The following is a 22348-nucleotide window of genomic DNA, read 5'->3' as shown; positions in this document are numbered from 1 at the left end:
GATGACCCAAAACTGGAAACACTGATGTTGTGAAAATATCATGCAACACCAAGAAGTACAGAACAAAAATAAATGCAAAATTAGGACTATACTTTTGCTAGTTATCACCAGTATAGGATATTGATTGCAATGGAGTTTGAAACAGGAACAGTTATTATATTATATTATATTATAGTAGTACTTTACAATAAGGTTTCATTTGTTAACATTAGTTAACTACACTAGTTAACGAACACTGAACTTACATGCATACTTCTGCAGCATTTGTTTATCTTAGTTAAGAGGTACACTATGTAACTTTTGTTTTAATAAAACAAAACATGCATGCATTTTGCAGAAGAACATTGTTTTGGTTGTGCTTCAGCTCTGCATGACTGTGTGGATTCCTGAAACAATCATGAACGCGCATTTAAAATCATTCTTGTCGGTTATTAGCTGGAGCATGTTTATTATGATTTGTGGTCCAGGCCGCACCAGTTTGTTTTTGCTGCCGTTTTCGGAGCTTGTGGCGACTACAGAGACCGCGTTTTTTTTTTACAGTGTGTTCAGGGGACAGGCAGCTAGCGGATAGTGAGGAGATGTTTGCTGTATGTGACAAAAAATGTTTTGGCCTAAAAACGCGTGACATCACTTAGAGCACCTTTAAATCTAGGGTGTACTCATTTCTGCAGTCCTTCATTTAAACAAAATTCCCTAATTTATTTATTTTATGGATATTAATGACATATTTTTCTGTTTTTATTAAGTATGTGTTTAATACATTTCAATTTTGCCATCTTTCCATAAATTGTATTAGTGATCATTACGAAAATACATCTTTTGTATTTGTTCAGAGGAGATGTACTCATTTATGCTGTGCGCTGCATTCAATTTTTGCAGAATTGCAGTTCTTCCTTCACTAAAGCCGTTAAGTACAATCTTGTACATTTGTATTTTTGTCTATTATTTATTTATTTATTTTTGCTGCTGAGAAAGTGGGCAGGTACCGTTACATTCTATAACCTCAATTTCTGCTCTGAATCTTCCTCAGTGCTTGATAAACAGGGATACAAACAGTAACAATGGTGTTGGTTTTACCGTATCAATTCCAGTGCAAGTACTCATTCTTTTGAAGTGCATAAGAGTGGATTTTGCCGTCACAAAGCGTCTTCTTGACATGTTGACAACACAAACCAAACTCTTCCAGGCCTCAGCTACAACTACAACTACAGCGTTTGGGGGTCAAGAAGACAGACGTCATTCACTGGCAAAAGCAGTTCAGAATCTTTTCTTTCTTTTAGGAGGCAATAACTTTGATCTTTAAAGTTTTACAGACCTTTTACATTCACATGGAACAAGGAGTGATGTTTGGGAACAATCATTATTTGTCACAAAAGGGAAGAAAAAAAACACCTTTAAAAGAAAAATAAATAAGAACAAGGACAGCATAAGCAGAAATCCATAGTCTGCCTTCTGATCATTAAGGTGATCTCTGATGCATGACATCCTAGAAATAGCCCCATGAGCGTGAGCTTTGATCCTGTTTAACATGTTCAGAAGCTGGGACTTTGATGATGTCACGTGAGTGTGTTTTCACACAGGATGCCAAAAGGATACTGAGACAGATGGCTGAGAGCCTGCAGCGCTGTTATTAACGTGAGAATTGGACAAAAATCAAGGGAATTGCTAACTTTATTTTTGCACGTTCATCTGTAAATCGTTTTGAATCTGGGTTAAGTAAAACAACAACAACAAAAAAAGTCAGATTAATTGTTCCTGGTTTCTTTGTTCTCCATTAGGTTAATTTTGGTCGTAAATCTAGACATTTTTGATCATTTGGTGACATTTATTTGTGCATTCTGTTGTTGTGTCAAATCAATATCTCTCACATTTGTGATTGCAGTACTTACAGCTGATCAGAAGACCCAAAGTGAAGGTCAGATTCCCAAGCGTCTAATTCTATGATCTATAAGTGGAGCGAATGACCTGTATGACAGCTGTGCCACTTGGAAGAGGATGTCTAAGGTATTGTCATCACGGTCCATAACCTCACCCATAAGTTATCCCTAAAATCAGAGGGAAATGATAGGTGAATAACACTGACGTATAAGCACCTAACCCTGGTTGTAAGCCTAAACTTGACATAAATATTAAACTTGTCCCTCAAATCTGATTTGTTGATTGGAATGTCGTCCCAGGATCAATAAAGATGTTGATCCAGGAACACGTTGTAAACCATGTTCACCTTATGATCACAGTCAATCATTGTATTAACACTCAAAACCTCAAATTAATGTTAATACCAAATTTTAGCATAATAAACAAAGATAATTTATATTTACTTACAGCACAGGATCAAATGTGAAACTGATCAGTTTTCCAAAAGATCCACAAACACATTTACAGATGGTGGCCAACCCAGAACAAGGTTTGTTTGTTTATGTATTTGTGTGTTTGTTTGTTTTTTTGTTTTTTTGACAGCAGCAAATGTATTTGCAGCTTTTGACAACTAAGTAGTGCTTTAAACATAGTTTAAATGGCAAACGTAACACCTTATTTAAAATAATTCATATTCACAGGAGCAAATTAAATGGCAAGAGTAAATGTAATGTGGGTCATGTGATATGACTTTAATACACCTCTTATGTGAAAAAAAATTTTAATTTCTGTGTAAAAAATATTTTTTGATATTTTTGGGGGAATAATGTCATGTCAGGAAGATAGGCTACAACAAAATTAAAGCCTCATTTAAAAATATCATTCTTGAAAAGAAAACCTTGTAGTTTGGCATAGTCTTTTTTATGGCTTTTTTATTTTTTTGTTAGCCTAAACAAAACTGCTTCACTGCTTATTAATATCAACCTTTGCTTGCTGAACAACATTAAATCAGTCATGACCATTAAGTCATGTGGTTCAATAAATGTGCACTTGTAAACTGTCATGTGATGTGACTTGCCAAAGTCATTATATTTTTTTAAGAGAATATGAGATCACCTTTTTTTATACATATTTTAAACTAAAATAAGATCAAGGTTGTCACCTGCTGGTGATCTGTAGTCACTACAAGCTTGAAAGTCTGATGCATCTGAATCATCCATAGAGAGCACAGGGAAAAGACATGAGTTGAAATGAAAAATTTAAATGTAATGAACTTTTATATTACTTTTTTACATTAATAATGTTCATGTTGATGACTTTGCAATATAGGCCCAAGTATAGTTAGGTATAAAAATACATTCATATGGTGCTATATATGTTTGTGCTGGTGATTTTTGAGGCAACAGAAGCTTCACATGTCAGATCTTCATCTTTGTCCCACTCTGAGCTCTCAATAGCTCTCAATCGCAACACAAAAGTCAAAAGCTGCATTTGGGTAGTTTGTTGGATTGTTATTATCTACACCAAGATTTTACGTAAAAATGTACATGATTATCAGTTCATGGCACCAGAGACATTTTATCTCAGGCTAAGCACAATACTAGCACCGTAGTCTCGCATAAAAAGACTTTTAGACTGACGGCAGAAGGTCTGGACTCCATCGCAGCTTTCATTGGCCAAGGACCCAAGAGTTCCTTTGACTGACATTTAACAAAACCAATCACAGTTCGTCTGGAGCCACAAAGTTCACATACTTTTGAAAATCCAGCGTTTAGTTGATCCTGGTAAGTGCTCATTGTCGCAGTTGTAAACACGACAGCGTTCTTGTTCCACAAGGGGGTTTGGCTTCATGACATTTGTTTCCAGGCGGACCGTTAAAGAGTGCGTCTCCCGGACATCTTGTAAAATTCAATCAACCAGATGACGACTTCGAAAATCCTGATGTGTTTCCGGTTAAAGGGACAGTTTGGAAATTTTGTCATTACTTACTCAACCTCAAGTGATTCTGAACCTTTATGGTGTTAAGCTAACCGACCCTGGGCGTGACGTCCGAGGCTGAGACTATGTTTGGGCGATAATGTGTCGTGCTGACATTGTCTTAATATAAATGAGGAAAAAGTCCATATTCTGTATGGGCCTGCTCATAATTAAAGGGTGAATTAACCTAAAAATTAAAATAATGTCATTAATTACTCACCCACATGTCGTTCCACACCCGTAAGACCTTCTTTCATCTTCAGAACACAAATTAAGATATTTTTGATGTAATCCAAGAGCTCTCTAAATCCTCCATAGACAGCAATTTAATTTAATTTCCACATCCAAGGTCTCTTCCCTGTCATTCTCCTACACTAAGCCAAGTTTACTTGTACACTTTTTTGTCATTCCGATTAAAATAATTCCGATTGAAAGATCGGGTGGACTGTTTACATGAGACGTTCTCTAATCCGATATGGTGTTTACATGTGCCCGCGCTTTCAATCGGAATAACTTTGTCACATTAGCTTATGTTTGCTGCCTTTTACTCCAGTCAACATGGAGTTGCATTATTTCTTTTGTGTGCTATTTTTATGTAAAATGTTGCTCTCAATCAAGCAACAGCATGAATTTGTAGCATACTGGAAGGTATGAGGAAAAGACGGGTGCAGGAAGCTGACCTTTTTGGTGGAAGTGCATCTCTAAGGAGCATCTCAATACTATCCCTCCCTTTGACGAAAAGCAGAAGCGTGTGGATGAAGGTCTGTAGTAATGATACACTGAGTTCCTTCAGTGTATTTAGTAAATGTGTTGTTTCAGTTTTACTCCAGTTTGATTTTGCTGCCTATGCATTCTGACGACCTCTGACCTCTTGACATCATGACGTAGATACAAAGTAATCGGTTAAACACATTTACAACTTTTATCTTTGAGAAGGTTTATCCCACCCTTCTCAAACCGATTACAATTTAATTTGGTTTGGGCAGTTTTATTCTGATTGAGGTATTTATATGGAGCATTTTCATTCGGATTGGACTTTTAAACCGATTACAATGTAAACGTAACTACAGTTTACATCCAGCGCTTCCAGGTTCTACATCAGAACTCCGGCTCAGTATTGAGAGTTTTCACGTGACGTCACGCCCTGAGGGAAAACGTCTCGGTTACGTATTTATCCCTCGTTCCCTGAAGGAGGGAACGGAGACGTACGTCAGTAGTGACCGACGAATCGGGATATCGCTTAGAGAGCCCTATCAGCTTCGTGTAAACTAAAACAAGCCAATGGAATTGGCGTGCGATATTTGCATAATGCGCACCGCCTCCGACAGGTGTATATAAATAGGAAGCAGATGCAATCGCACTCTGTTTTTCGCTGAGGAGACAACTGGTGTCCGCGCTACAGTGAGGGTACAGAAACTGTGGCGACGGGACGTACGTCTCCGTTCCCTCCTTCAGGGAACGAGGGTTACATACGTAACCGAGACGTTCCCTTTCAGTCGGTCACGTTCGATGTACGTCAGTAGTGACCGATGAATTGGGATCCCAACTAAAACGCCACAGTTACGAAACCCCTTCCAGTGCCCAGCGCAAGCTCAGCCGCCCATAGCACCAGCTGGCGGTGAAGGGGGCGAGCTTACCCCGAGAGAGTCTACTGCTGTCTAACCAATACCCACTAAGTAAACTAGACTACACTGGGGAAGCGAACCCGTAAGGGACGCTGCGGAGGCCACTACCTACACAATGGGGGGAGGAGTTTACGTGGAGAATACACATATGGACTGGCCCGAGGGGCAGTACGCATATGGAGTCCCTGGGATGGCTCCACCTGGGTAGGGGGAGACTCATCTGACAGGTGACAGCAGAGCTGGCTCTACTAAGGGAAAGACACGGACTCAGCCTGTAGGGAGTTTTAAACCATGGATAATTACACATATGGGACCACTCACGTAGAGGGGTCACGACATATGGGCCCCAGCCAACAGACAGCGTCAGCGATGGATGTAGGCCTGGCATCAGACACTCCGCAATGTCCGAGCCGAAGGGGGAGGCGGAGGAACTCGACAGGGTTCGCCAAGCGGGGAACACGACTGGAGTGAAAGTATGCGCGTATCCGGCCAGTGGCGGGAATGGCATTGCAAGCCGACACTTAGAGCGGGTACAACACGTCTACCGACTAGTGGATGCGAGTACACGTCAAGTCAAGTCAAATTTATTTATATAGCGCTTTTACAATTGGTAATTGTTTCAAAGCAGCTTTACATATTAGAAGCACAGAAAAAAAGGGAAGTGGTTAAAACTGTACAAACAAGCGTGGTAATATGTAACATATACAAGATGGTGCTACATTAAGCCAATGTCGGCTGACTTCCAGGGGTGGAAAAAACCCCCTAGGAGAAAAACCCAGCGTGCTAGCACTGGGAAAAAAGTCCTAGGAGGGAAAAAACCCCTTGGAAGATATATATATGTAAATGTATCCACGTGAGGATACCAGCTCTACACGTAGGCTATAAAACCTAGCGAACGTGTTTGGTGTCGCCCAGCCCGCAGCTCTACAGATATCTGTCAGCGAGGCGCCATGAGCCAGCGCCCAGGAATAGGCCACCCCTCTGGTGGAGTGGGCTCTCAACCCGAGTGGGCAAGGCACGCCCTGGGATTCGTACGCCAAGGCGATGGCATCCACTATCCAGTGGGCCATCCTCTGCTTGGAGACAGCCTTTCCCTTCTGCTGGTCTCCGTAACAGACGAAGAGCTGATCTGAGGTCCTGAAGCTTCGTGTTCTGTCCACGTAAACGCGCAGAGCGCGGACGGGACAGAGCAAAGCTAGGGCTGGGTCTGCCTCCTCCGAGGGCAGCGCTTGCAGGTTCACTACCTGATCTCTGAAGGGAGTGGTAGGAACCTTGGGCACATCGACTGATTGATCGTGTTTCCCCAGGGACTTACCCTCAACTGCGTGGTGATGTGCGGCGATAGCGGCAACATACACCTTCAGGGTGGAGGGAGACAGCCTTCGCTCCAACCCTTCTTGCAGGAAGGAAAGCATGGATCCGACCGAACATGATCGGGGGTCCTCTCGGCGAGAGGCGCACCATTCGACGAACAGGTTCCACTTCAGCGCGTAGAGACTCCTAGTGGAAGGAGCTCTAGCGGAAGTGATGGTGTCTACGACCGATTGCGGGAGATCAGTCAGAACCTCCGCACGTGGAGGTTCCATAGATCGGGACGCGGGTGCCACAGGGTTCCCCCGTCTCTGAGTCAGGAGGTCCTTCCTCAGAGGAATCGGCCAGGGAGGGGCTGTCCTGAGGAGAATGAGGTCTGAGAACCAGGTCCGGGTGGGCCAGTACGGAGCCACTAACAGAACCTGCTCCCCGTCCTCCCTGACCTTGCACAGGAGTTGTGCGAGAAGGCTCACTGGGGGAAACGCATATTTGCGCAGACCCGGGGGCCAGCTGTGTGCCAGGGCATCCGTGCCGAGCGTGCCGCCGGTCAGGGAATAAAACCACTGGCAGTGGGCAGTTTCTGGGGAGGCCATCACAACAAGAGATGGCGGGCGAGTTGCGACATGTGACGGGAGTGTAGACCACCTTGACGGTTGATGTACGCAACGGCCGCAGTGCTGTCTGAGCGGACTAGAACGTGCTTGCCTGACAACAGCTTCTTGAAGCGGGCCAGCGCAAGACGAACCGCTAGCAACTCGAGGCAATTGATATGCCAATGCAGCTGAGGCCCCGTCCAAAGACCTGCCACTGCATGCCCGTTGTACGTGGCCCCCCATCCCGTGGCAGAGGCATCTGTGGAGACCACAGCATGCCTGGACACTTGTTCGAGGGGTACTCCGGCCCGCAGGGGAACGAAGGATCCGACCACCGGAAAAGGGTGCGACGGCAGCTCGGTGTCACAGGGACACGGAGCGTGCCGCACTGCCACGCCCATCTCGGGACCCGGCCGCGGAGCCAGTGTTGAAGCGGTCTCATATGAAGCAATCCGAGCGGCGTGACCGCGGCTGCGGATGCCATATGCCCCAGGAGCCTCTGAAAATGTTTCAGTGGAGCCGCTGTCCTGCGCTTGAGCGAGCTCAGGCAGTTCTACACCGACTGGACGCGCGCCTCGGTGAGACGTGCAGTCCGTGCGACCGAGTCTAGCTCGAGACCGAGATAAGAGATCCTCTGCCCGGGGGCGAGTTTGCTCTTGTCCCAGTTGACCCGAAGACCCAACCGGCTGAGGTGAGCTAAAACCATGTCCCTGTGTTCGCACAACTGCTCCCGCGAACTGGCCAGGATCAACCAGTCGTCGAGATAGTTGAGAATACGAACGCCCTGTTCCTTGAGGGGAACAATGGCCGCCTCCACAACCTTCGTAAAGACGCGGGGTGACAGGGCCAGCCCGAAGGGTAGGACTTTGTACTGATATGCCCGACCCTCGATCGCAAACCGGAGGAAGGGTCTGTGTTGAGGCAGAATCGAGACATGAAAGTACGCGTCCTTCAGGTCTATTGCTGCAAACCAATCCTGGGGACGGACGCATTCGAAAATGCGCTTCTGCGTTAGCATCTTGAACGGCATCCTGTGAAGATACCGGCTCAGGATGCGCAGATCCAGGATTGGCCGTAGCCCACCGCCCTTTTTTGGTACAATGAAGTAGGGGCTGTAGAACCCCGACTTCATATCGGCTGGAGGGACCGGCTCGATTGCATCCTTCGCCAGGAGGACAGAAATCTACACCCGGAGAACAGGTGCACTGTCCAACGACACCTGAGTGAAGTGGACACCCCTGAAAACCGGGGGACGCCGGGCGAACTGAATCGCATAGCCAAGTCTGATAGTGCAAATGAGCCAGCGGGACAGGCTGGGAAGCGTGATCCACGCCTCCAGACTCCGAGCCAGCGGGACCAAAGGCACCACAGATGCACCGGGGGTGGGGCAGCAAGGCAGAGAGGGACCCGACTCGGACGGCATGGGAGCGGTCCGGAGTGGGGTCGGACTCTGCGAGGCAGCAGTGTGCATGGGAGACGGCGCACGGGACGCGGTCTGCGCCATCACACTGCCGCCTGCTGGCGAATTGGGAGGGGGCTGCCAGCGGCGAGGCAGGGCCTGGCACACTGGCAGACACACCCTGTTGTGACCTGGAGTTTGAGGAAACTTCTCTTTTTTTGAAAAGGTGGGTACCACTGGACTCCGGGGAGCCAGCGGCGGTTGATAGACAGACATCACAAATTCCCCCCGGCCCTCCTCCGAGGGTGGGAGAGACGATGGTATTCTCTCCCGAAGAGCGAGAACCTTCCCCTCCAGGTTGGCCGTCTCAGGGCCGTGTCTTCCTTTTCCGTTTGCCACCGGGCTTAGCTGAGACGGGCTGGTCACCACGCCCGCGACCGGCACCCTGCTGCCTGGCTGGTGTAGGCTGCTGCTTTGCCGGCTTAGCAGGGGCGGAGGACGACGCAGACGGGCGCCCTCGGCGACGAGCAGGCTGAGGCTGGGCCACGGGTGGCTGGGTGGAGGCAGCAGCGGACCGCCGTGGCATGACATGTCTGATAGCCTCGGCCTGCTTCTGTGCAGCGGAGAACTGTTGGGCGAAGCTCTCCACTGCGTCGCCGAAAAGGCCGACCGGGGACATGGGGGAATTTAGGAACCGCTGTTTGTCGGCATCCCGCATGTCCGCCAGGGTCAGCCAGAGATGGCGTTGCTGGACTACCAGGGTAGACATCGCGTGACCAACAGCACGTGCTGTCACCTTCGTTGCCCGGAGGGCAAGGTCGGTGGCAGCGCGCAGCTCCCCCAGCAGCTGTTGGTCAGGACCTTCCTGGGCCATCTCCGACAGCGCTTTTGCCTGGTAAACCTGCAAAAGGGCCATTGCGTGCAGGGCGGAGGCAGCCTGCCAACAGGAACTGTAGCTTTCTCAGTCAGACCGGCTGAGAATTTACAGGCCCGGGACGGGAGACGCGGCTCACCACGCCAGCCAGTGGCCGTTGGACACAGCTGCATCGCAACAGACCGCTCGACTGGCGGGATCCTCGCATACCCCCTGGCTACCCCGCCGTCCAGGGAGGTGAAGGCGGACGCGGGACCAGGCCTGGCACGAGCACTATACGGTGTTTGCCAAGACCTGGTCACCTCATCATACACTTCCGTGAAGAAAGGCATTGGGGCAGGACGCTGGGGCTGACCAGCGCGACCCCTCCCCAAGTACCAATCATCCAACCGAGATGGGCCGGGACAGGGTGGAGGGTTCCACTCAAGCCCGACGCACAAGGCGGCCTGGGAGAGCACAGCCGTGAGCTCGGGATCCGACTCGGGCAACGCGTCAGGATCTTCCTCCCCCGAGAACTCTGGCTCGCCTTCCGACGCAGAGATCGACATCTGATCCGCTGCCCGCGCACCAAAGGTAACGGCTGGACAGTCCGTAGAGGGCCCAGCGGAAACCAACGGTGGCACGATGGGTTGCGGTGCTGACGAGGCGGCAGGGGCCCGCGGAGCGTTTCCGCTCGGCGGGGAAGCCCTGACCGTGATCCTCAGGTCACCCTTCCTATACGCCGCTGAACCGTCATTCCGGCCCGGGCCGGAAAAAAAACGGTCGAACGGGGCATAGGAGAGGGGACCCCCGCTTCCTGAGACTTCAGGAAGGAGAGTCTAGACCTCAGCACCGCGATAGTCAAGTTCCCGCAATGGGAACATGAACCATCCACAAAAGCTGCTTCAGCGTGCTGAACGCCCAAACACGAGATGCAGCGATTGTGCCCATCAGCAGGGACCAGGGAACGACCGCACCCAGTAATGCACAGACGAAATGACATACTGTCAGGGTTCGTCTGTAAGCTCTTTTAGAAGGGGAAACAGTCAACTCGCTCGTGCTGAAGCACACAGGGAGTGACGCGATGTGCCAGGTACACCACTCCCTGGGCACACCGAGGAACCGGCCCAAATCGCAACACACACTCTTTTTTCACTCTAGGCGTGTTGCTGTGAAAACAGCAGTTGAGAGCTATAGCTCGGCTCCTCGGAAGCTCGCAACCTCGCTGAAGCGCCGTAACTGCCAGCACACAGCTTGCTGTAGAATCCTTTTCTGAGGCAGTTTAGTTTCTTCACGAAGAAGGTTAGTCTTCTGAACACAGGACACCACTGTATGGCTCCGAAGCGAAAGACAGAGTGCGATTGCATCTGCTTCCTATTTATATACACCTGTCGGAGGCGGTGCGCATTATGCAAATATCGCACGCCAATTCCATTGGCTTGTTTTAGTTTACACGAAGCTGATAGGGCTCTCTAAGCGATATACCGATTCGTCGGTCACTACTGTCGTACGTCGAACGTGACCGACTGAAAGGGAACAATACTTTCCTCCATTGGCCGCCAGTCATTTTTAGCAGATTTGAAGTAGATCTAATGTAAGACAGTGATATTAAAAGACCAAATTCAATATACACCTTATTAATGATGCATACTTTGTACAGGCAAACAAATAAAAGAACATAGAATAATAATGGAAAACGAGGTCTCTCGTTAAGCGTTTTTTCCATCGAAAACCATATAGAAAACGCTGCGTTCATATTCTGGGTTCATCTGCTTCATCAAAAAGGGCTACACTGAATTTGATCTTTTAATACTGTTTCAGTACATTAAGACACTTTAAGGGTGGGTTCCACTAAGAATTCTTTAGCCCGGCATCGGTTCATCCTCCGCCTATGCTGCTTGATCAGCCCTTTAATTCTAACGGTCTTTCTGCGTATCTGTGTTTACAATTAACTGGTGCAACACATCTCGATTTAAAATAAAACCCAGATCAAGAAATCCTTCCTTAGTGTTAAACTTTGCTTAATTTAATCGGTACAACCAACCCTATAGTGTTTTTCACGTTTGCTTTTTAAAAAAATCGCTGTTTTTAGTGATTGAAATCACTGCAGGTGCTGTAGCCTATATGGATCGCAAGTGTCCAAAACCTGCATCTTGTTCACATATTTTAGTTTTTAAGATGAAAATTGACAGGCTTGTGCTGCAGTTACATGGCTGTTTTGCCGAGATAGGACTAACTGCAGAACCGCAGAACCATACGTCATGACAGTCTGAGGACGACATCACCAGACTAACAGCCTGAGGGCGGAAGTGGGCGGAGCCAATTCATCTCCGTAGGCATCGCTCCATTTGGAGCTTTTTAAAGTTTAAAACCATGTTAATGTGAAATATTGTATCTAACTGAAATTATAGATATAGATAGATTCGCATTGTGTTAATAGCTCAATCATATACACAAACACGTTACGATATATATATATATATATATATATATATATATATATATATATATATATATATATATATATATATATAGCCTATGCGTGTATTAAAATCCCCTTGTAACCTTTTAATATTTTAAAAGTTCATAAATTTGTTTTATGTCTTAAATGATTAACTGAATATAAATTGAACACAAAGGCAAGCTTAAACACTAAAAATGATAAACATTTATTAATTTGTCTTAAAATATTTTACTTAAGCATTTCAGAATGAATCATTGTTTTTCATAATATATAATATGCATTACACGGTTGTACACTAGATTGCATGAATTAAGCACATTCAGATCCATCAAACCCAAAAACAAAAAAGACATTTAATTTTAATAAAATGTACTAAAATGTAAGAGCAAAAGCATTGTATAGCCACTAGCTGTGCTTTGCTCTAAAAAAATACAAAATCAAACCAAATTGAGTGTAGATTGAACAGCAGGTACATGATGACAAATTACATCTAAAAAAAAAAAAAACTACATAAACTGTTTTTGTAAAATGTCCATATCATCCTTTGAAAGCAAAACACTAAAAGCTATTTGGCCAGTTGTGTGCCATCATCCGTTTCAGCCTGTGAAAGTTGAAGAAGGGCTTGTTCCTGGTCTTCCTCTTTCAATATCAGAAAGTTGTGCAGCGCAGAAGTCTTCTGTGATCCGTGGTTCCTTCATGAGAGAAGGGTACAAACAAATGGGATGAGATGTTAAAAGTGTATTTAACAACACTTTGTGTTGTAGTCAGAATGCAGCACAGCATGTATAATAAAGTTTTGACATTGTTTTTCTCATGTTTATATATTAAAGACATAAATCATACCCTGTCACCAATTAAATTAATCAGTTATGTTCAGTATAATTTTTTTTTATTTTTTAAAGGCAAGCAATTCACATGGCTTTTCACGCTGCACTTAACCCCAGGTTATCGTCGTCCTAAACACCACTTTTAACCGTGGGTAAAGTAACGCTCCACATATTGCTTGTATATTTACATGCTTTTGACAGTCACAGAAACACTGTGCATTGTATATAAATAGAAAATTCAGCATTGGAAAGAAAAAAAAACAACAAATGCTGACAGAAAATGCAACAATTGCAGTGCAGAAAATACGGTTTAATTCTTTTATAGTCTGAAATGTTCATTCAGGATAAACTTGATAGTGAAGTTGACTATATGTAATGAGGATGTGCAATGCCTGAGCATTTATGAAAACATATTGTGTGCTTTGTTCATCCAATCAGTGACACTGACACTGCAAATAAGGATGTTAACCAGGGTTTAGTAATGTACAGTGTGAAACGCTGCATATGAATACTCAGAATTAATTGTTAACCCCAGGTAAATGATGATCAATGTGAAACATGAATCAAGATTCTGTTTACCTGGGGTTAACAATCACCCAGGGTTAACTATTTATTGTATGAAAAGCCCTCATATATGTTTTTCATTCTAATGAAAAGAGAAGTTCATACATTTTTAAAAACTTTTAACTTTTCCTTTTTTTTTCTTACCATTAACATGAAGATCCCACACAGCCGGTCAACTGTTCTAAAACAATAGAATATTATTAAGTTATTCCTGAAAAGATTTGACAGATATAACAACACACCATCTGTATAAGTAGCTTATGTGTTTATGAAAGTCTTGTGAAACTAACCTTGTTTTTGATCAGCTTCTCTTGTCCTGGGGTGATTCTGCTTGTCAATTTACTGCATTGCAAAATCAAAGAAAAACTTTGATATATAACCATAAAAATTGCATAAAATTGCATCAAAATTACTACTTACTGCATTGCAAAAACAACATTTTAAATTCAGAATACAAAAGAAACGTTCATACCTCCATGAACAACAGCATTTTTGAAGTGAATTTGAAGCTGTGCATTCAACCTGTGCCGTCTGGTCGGTTTAAGAGCACTGGACAGTGGAAATTGTTGCAGCACGTTTTGCATCGCTGTAAATGAAGTAAAGCGGAGCATCTCCCAATACTAATATGCCTCTAAAATCCACAAAAACACTGATCAGTATTGTAAAATGTAACCAATTAAATAAAATACAGTACCAACAAGTAAAATCACAAACCATGAATATGTAAACACCCAGGTGAAAAAATACTATAGTAAATACTATAGTGTTTTTGAACCATACTGTATTTACAACACTAATGAATGCTACAGAATAATATTAACTATATTGAACTGATAAATTAGTATCGGTCTTTGTCAGGTGACGTCACACTCGTGAAAACCGAAGTGCATTATGGGTGTCGCCGCCATTTGTGAGGTATCCAAACAATCTCTGTATCAGTGCAGAGTTGTTTCTTCTTTGGCTTCTTTTCATTGTAAAAATGGCACACTTTTGTTGTGTGAAAAGCTGCAATAATATGTCCCACGATAGAAAATGTCAAAAACTTTACTACGAGATTAGATTTAGTCGGTTTCCTACTTGAAAAAAGGCTGTACGGAGAGTACGTAGAGGCAGTAACAGAGGCACCGGATCGCATGGGTTGCCGCGGTGAGACGCAAAACATCACTTTCGTCAAGATATCTCCATTCACGTATGCTTGCTCTCTACATTTTCACAAAGGTGAGTTAGAGATTTCTGTTTTCTAAAGTAGCAAACGTTATAGCAACGCATTGTTTGGATTTTATGTGCTATGAAACAATAGTCAATTTAAACTGAATCCCTTTACTTGAATATGTCTACATTTTTTTTTTTCTTAATTTTGCTAAGGCATTTTTATTTGATATACTTAAGGTACGACATTTTTGCTCTGTATCCATATGCTGATTCTAATTTTCTGACTACTTTTTACAGCGGTGGTCTTATGTTATGTAGCTAAAAACCTTCTGATTTCATTGCAGATCAGCCTGCTTAAAGATTATGGAGACTGACCCAACTGGACACCATCCCTCCCTACATTAAGGCCACATCAGCATTAAACACAGGCTGTGTCTCAATCAGCTCCCTAGTTCAGTAGTTAGGGAACTGATCAGGAGAGCTCAGAGCTGATTGAGATGCACACACAGACACTAAGTAAGGAAAAACAATGCAGTCAGCTACTTGGGTAAAGTTGGTTTTATATTCGCACATTCAGACTTCTGATAAATTCAGACTTTCCAATAAATATGCAATAAATTAACGTTTGCGAATTTTAAGCAGTGACATGATATTGACAACCGACGATTGTCAACTTACAACATTTTTCACAGTCGATCAAAATAGTCCAGGTCCATCAGGCTGGAGAGAGTGATCATCTTCACACTGAGAAGATGCAGGAGGCTGGAGGAGATGGTGATCTGCATGTGCAGAAGTAAACCGACTTGATATGTACAGGATGTCTGATGTTTGTTTTGGAGATGATGATGTTAATGTACTATACGTGTCTGCCAAACCTGGGAACCTTTATGGTGTTATTACAATTTTTTTTTTTTTTTTTTTGGTGACTCTGATTCCAGACGCAACAAATACAAATTTCAAATGCTTTTGTGAACCTTAATGTACCTCAGATTTGATCTGCCTGCACAACACTTCTCATGTTTCCCCTGAGACAGTATACAGAACATTCAATGAAACTGTTGTTTCATATGTGTCATCTATATGCAAACCTGAAGCTTTCAGCTGTATGGGCAGACAGATGATTTGCACAGAAATATGTCTCCTTTGTTTAAATACAGAGTAGCAGAGATTATTGACTGTTTTGAGATTTTCACAGAGAAACCATCCAATCTGACAGCGCATGTTTGAATCTTTTGTAGAATTGTAGTGTAAAAATGTACTTATGCTTTATCCAGTCTTGCATGAACAATAAAGCATGCATAATTACATTTTTCATGATGATTTGTAGATTTATTTTATGAGTTCACAGGTATATGCACTTATAGTATTAACAGGATAATTACTAATATACACAATCTGTAAACCAGATATTTAACTTGCACGACATATCTTTGTTTTTATTATTATGAAGGCCTTTTGAAAAAAAAAAAAAAAAAAAACCCATAATGTCATTGACCCAGACAGCACAGAGGTAGATGGAGGACAATAATTTACAAATTATTTTGGCTCTAAAAGGTATACTATATAGGAATGTACTATAATAAAATACACTATTAAATTCTACATACATCTCTGATGATGCCTTGTTTATTGGAACAATGTTTATCGTGTTAAATACTGGTTTATGTACTTAATGCAATAAAGAAAAAAATGCATGAAAAAGGGGTAGTATTAGTTCAAAATTCTTCCTGATGACAACACTAAACCATCCTTAATCAGGCACTTATGATATACAGTTAACACAACATCATCATCATTATCGTTTACTACTGTGTTATCGCAGTCCTTCCTTCGGAATATAAATAAATCCTGCACCCAGCCATTAGTGAAATGTTGTGGGTTTCGAGATATTTATAGTTTTTAAATTGTTCACGTATATGCGTTTATACCATAAACAAGATAGTTTACAATATTTAAGTATGATGATTTAGGTAGCGATGCGGGGTCAGCAGCAGTCCAACTTACTGCAGTCAGTTCGTACTGATCTGTTATGAATGGATGACAATTTCTCCAAATAACGGTCCCTGGCATCTTTGGTGAGTTTATCGCGATATGACATTTTAACATTTTTCTTGTGCTTCTTCATTTTTGCGAGTTATTTGCTTGTTATCTCAACTCGCGTAATCTCTTTCATTATCACAGTCAGCAGGGATACCACAAATATGGCGCCGCGGTGACGTCACACACAACAAAATCACGTGTCTAAACTTGTTGTTGTGTATTGAAGTATTAAACACAAGACCGGAGTAATTCCTTCGATGCTCTTTTTATTTAACACAACCACTGCCACCTTGTGGTTAACTATGAACACAACATTTCCCCTCTTACTTGAAAGATTCTTCATATCACAGATTAGTATTCAGAACAAAGTTACTCTTGTAAGGTAACAAAATCACGTAAAATTACTGTGTACTTGTTAATAACTCACAACAACTTTTTACTCTTTCTAATGCACAGTTTTAAGTATTTAAGCAATTACAACTGTTCACAAGCTCACAACATAAAAACAAAGATGCATGTTTTCTTTACTTTTTTTTTTTTTTTTCTTTCATGCATGTACAACTTCACTTCACTTTAAATCATATTCCTTCAACCACGTTGGCATTCTACGCACTCTACTACTTTTCCTAAGATTAAATGTCACTGGTGCTTGCAAGTTCTCATTCTGTGTGGTAACAGGGGCTGTAAAGCGAGCTAGTTTCGATACATTCCATTTCTTTTTGTCACTCAGAATGAAAGTACTCTTTCCGATTTGTTGCTCAATGTTCAGTGGTGGTGAGAACTGAGAAACACCCTTCTTCACATGCCCAGGTTGTTTCACTCTCACCTGGTCTCCTGGTTTGAAAGTGTGGTACTTGGCACCACGTCTTTTGTCAGTGTACTCTTTACTCTTGCACTGTTTGTTACTCACAGTCTCCTTCACTCTAGCACATTTGTCACTTTTGGGGCCAACAGGAAAAACATTCAGCTTTGTACGCATTTTGCGATGATGGAGAAGCTCAGAAGGTGAAACGGCTGTAGTACTGTGAGGGGTAGCTCTGTAGCTTTGCAAGAACTCAGTCACTGCATGTTTCCATGGTTTCCCCATCTGTTCCGCAGAGAGGATGCATTCTTTCAGGACTCTGTTCCACCTCTCCACAGCCCCATTGCCTTGTGGAAAATAGACCGTACTACGCATGTGACTTATTCCTCTCTCCTTTAAGAATGCTGCAAACACACTGGAGAGGAATTGAGGCCCGTTATCAGTCACAACACACTGTGGATTTCCCTCTCTACTGAAAACTGATTGAAGGAATGATGTGACCACCTCAGCAGTGACATTCTGAGAAAATGCTACCTCAGGCCACTTACTATAGTAATCCACCAGACAAATGGCAAAACGACAATCAGAAGGTCCTCTCTCAAAAGGTCCAACGATATCGATCGCTAGTTTCTGCCATGGTCCAGATGGCAGGCTGACAGGCTGAAGTGGAGCCGGTGCTGTTTTAGCCGATTTGTCATTCAATTGGCACGTTAAGCAGGAAGAGACAGCCGACTGTACTTGAGCATCCATCTGAGGCCACCAGAATAATTCACGCAGCCTCTGTTTCGTCTGGACAATTCCTTGGTGTGTCTCATGTGCTAGGCTTATCATCTTAGAGCGCAATGTAGAAGGAACAAGAACACGATGTTCACCTCTCCTCACTAGCACACCATCCACACACAGTTCATCACGAATGCGAAAGAAGGGAACCAGAACAGGATCCAGGTCACAGCATTTTTTCGGCCAGCCCTGCCCGATTCGCAAGCGCAGCTGGGTTAACTCAGGACAAGCTTCCGAAGCAGCCATGAAATCCTCGACAGACAATGTAGGCAGTCCAGTAACGAAAGCAACCATCTCTGGTTCCACAGCAGCACTATCATTTCCTGTCGGTAGTGGCAGCCTGGATAGACAATCTGCAGCACAATTAAGACGTCCAGGTCGGTAGATGACGTCATATGTGTAGCAAAGCAAGCGTGCCGACCACCGGGCGACCCGCATACCGGCCCGGCCAATGCCTTTGGTTGCCAATAGTGTAGTGAGCGCACAATGATCAGTTCTGAGCGTAAAGTGTCGACCCCACAAATACGGCCGCCATTTTTCTACGGCCCAGACACAAGCCAACGCCTCCTTCTCGACCGTAGAATATTTCCTTTCGGCAGCAGTAAGGGTTCTAGAAGCAAACGCTACAGTTCTCTCTACACGGTCTGGGTGTATTTGTGTCAAACCCCCCCCCAATCCATAGTCAGAAGCGTCAGTCGACACTATAGTGGGGAGGGAAGGGTCAAACAACGCAAGCACCTGACTTCCAGAAAGCAGTTCTTTCAGCTCTTTGAAGCTGTGTTCAGCCGACACAGTCCATTCAAATTTAGAAGTTGACGCATCTCTAAGTAGCGCACGCAACGGCTCAGCAACAGAAGCGAAGTTCGGCAAGAACTTGCTGTACCATGAAATCAGTCCCAGAAATGAGCGCAAGGAAGCAACATCGTGTGGGGCAGGAGCCTCAATGATCGCGGACTTGTGTTCCTCATCTGGGAAAATTCCATGTTTGGAAATGACATGTCCAAGGAATTTTAAGGATGACTGGCTGAACGTACACTTGTCCCAGTTCAGTTGTAGTCCTGCGTCGGACAAGCGCTGCATGACTGAGCGCAGCGTCGCATCATGACTTTCCTGGGTGGCACCGTATACTATAATATCATCCAGGTAGTTCCTCACCCCACGTATGCCTTTCAGGACAGTTTCCATCATTTTTTGAAACGCAGATGGCGCGGAAGCAAGGCCATATGGAACCCGGCAGTACCTGAAGAGACCATCATGCGTAATAAACGCAGTGATGTCCCGGCACTCCTCGTGTAAGGTAAGCTGATGGTAAGCAGCCGCTAAGTCAATTGTAGTGAACACTGATGTGCCTCTTAATTCACTCAACAGTTCGTCCATATGCGGCAGAGGGTGGCTGTCAACAATCAGGGCCTTATTTGGCTCGCGCAGATCAACACAGAGACGTATTTTACCGCCTTTCTTCGTGGTGACAACAATAGGCGAAATCCATGGGGAAGAATCTATTTTCTCAATTATGCCATTTTGCAGTAATGAGTCCAGTTCTGCAGAAACAGCTTGTCGAACGGAGAATGGAAGTCGACGAAGCTTCTGTCGAACTGGAGTAGCATCAGGTTTGACTGTAGGCTTATGAACAAAGCCTTTCACGCACCCCACAGAAGTATCTGGAGCAGAAATAGTTTCACCAACGAGTGCATGTAGTTCGTTAGGAGCAGTAACAGTACCAAAGTGAAAAGAACAGTTCAAGGCTCGAATTAGGTCCATGCCCATCAAAGCAGAGCCACCTTTCACAACGTAAAAACAAGCGGTGGTTACCTTTTCATTCAGTGAAACGTCCGCATGTAAACATCCTAGTACAGGGATATCCTCTTTCATGTACGTAACCAGTTTCACTTTGGGAGCAGTAAGTGAACAATCCGAAAAGTGTCGTTTGTACACAGCCACAGGCAGGAGTGACACTGAAGAGCCTGTGTCCACGACTAATTCAGTCTCAATAGAAGCACCATTTGCCGTTGTAACATGAACATTGCACAAAAGTTTGTCTGCAGAGGTATTTACAGTATCAGTCAAAAGAACAACCACGTACGGGACCACTTCCCGAACGTCTTTAGAAGAACGGCAAACTTTAGAAAAATGTCCGGTCTTACCACAAGTACGGCATTTGGCTCGAGCAGCTGGGCAATTGGCAGCATTAGCGAGGTGATTTGTAGCTCCGCAACGGTAACATGCGCGATTCGCGCGCCGTGTAGTATCAGCCACAGATTTTGCTCCGTTAGAATGTGCATCACGCTTCTTCCGATGAAAGGGTTTAGAAGCTACGGCCTGAACTGCACTTTGTGCCGTGAGCATGTCCGAATTAGAGAGCGCTTGTTCCACCTGACATGCAATAACAATAGCGGTGTCAAGTGTCAATGATGGTTCAAGCAGGAGTCTGTCTCGCACTACTGGAGCATACGATCGTTCGACCAGCTGATCGCGCAGCATTTCACTTTCCATGTCACCATAAGCACATGATGAAGATAAGTCCCGCAAAGCAGACAGGAACTGTGAAATGGTCTCATCAGCGCGTTGAGAACGCTGGCGAAAGCGATGTCGAGCGACCACAACATTCACCTTTGGGACAAAATGATTCTCCAACGCTGACATTGCCTCTGCAAATGTAGTTCCAGTATTAGGAAACGTGTAAAACAGCCTCTGGCCTTCAGTCCCCAAACTGTGTAGTAGAATAGCACGTTTCCTGGCATCCGGCCATGAGTCTCCTGTAGCATTAATAGCAAGCAAGTAATTTTCGAACATTTTTCGCCAGGTAGCAAAAGGAATCGCAGGCTCTCCACTGCATGGCAGAAAAGATGCAGGCGTAGGCACGGAAACCATCGTCGCCAATTGTTGTGTATTGAAGTATTAAACACAAGACCGGAGTAATTCCTTCGATGCTCTTTTTATTTAACACATGCCAAACTTTTCTTTTTTCAACATCTCACCTCTCGTTCTCTTTTTCCAAGCAGCACTTCAACACTTCCACATTCCACTGCCACCTTGTGGTTAACTATGAACACAACAGTAGTATAATATAACGTTACCCTAAAATTTTAGAAAACTTTACCCAATATTGTTTAAACTTTATTGTATAAAGTAATTTGTTTATATTATTATAGCTGCTATATTATCACAGCAACTATAGAATTACCACAATAAATTAATTCAAGTAACGTTACTTATAGTACTATAGTATGGTTAAAAAACACTATAGTATTTACTATAAATTACTATAGTATTTATTCACCTGGGCGCAAGCAATATGAGACGATTTGTAAAATATCAAAAGACGTGATAAAGTGACTTTGAAGCCCATTTACAAAATATCTGAGTCATGTTAAGTGTTAACGATCGAATAAATACACAACACATAAACGTGATCGATTAAAAGCACAACACAAAGAAACTTTTTATCGTGTTCGCTTCTTCCGCCATGATTGTTTGCTTGTTTGTCGCTAACTCCGTCCACATCCAACGTGAGACTATTGCTGCGTCCCAATTCGCCTACTTATACTACGTCCTAAAAGTATGTACTGTTTTTGTAAAGAAAAAGTACATACTTTTGAGTGTGTAGCAGAAAAGTATGCAAGGGACATACTTCCTCGTCATAATTGCGTCATTAACGGACGTTCTGTCGCTTAGTTACGCAACCTGTAACTGTTTAAACTGTCCTGTCAATCATCTTGTCACAGATAAAATCCTCAACATTCAATTAAATTAAATTTCCTACCGTTTCGGAGAGAAATGTAGTCGCACGTTTATCTGCCAGTCATGGGTCTTTCATGCAGAGAACTCTCCTCATCTTTGCAATTAAAATGACCAAACGCATCGTTATAAAAGTTCACAATGCTGTTGCAGATGAAATATAATGTGGATAACATTTCATAAATATCTTTTCGTCAGGTTATACTGATTATTAAACATTCAAGCCCCTTTATCTTAACCGCTCTGCTTAACCCATAGACAGTAAAAGAAACCGTCGGTCTCGCATATCCGTCATGTTTGTAGTTTTTTGACACTTTTTATTCGTATTTGTAGTTCTAATCGAATCCTCGTCCACAGCGCAATGTG

This window comes from Chanodichthys erythropterus, chromosome 3 (genome assembly GCF_024489055.1).
Source record: "Chanodichthys erythropterus isolate Z2021 chromosome 3, ASM2448905v1, whole genome shotgun sequence".
NCBI classification, from domain to species: domain Eukaryota; kingdom Metazoa; phylum Chordata; class Actinopteri; order Cypriniformes; family Xenocyprididae; genus Chanodichthys; species Chanodichthys erythropterus.
The sequence above is the reverse complement of the archived record's forward strand: the minus strand, read 5'-3'. Positions refer to the sequence as shown.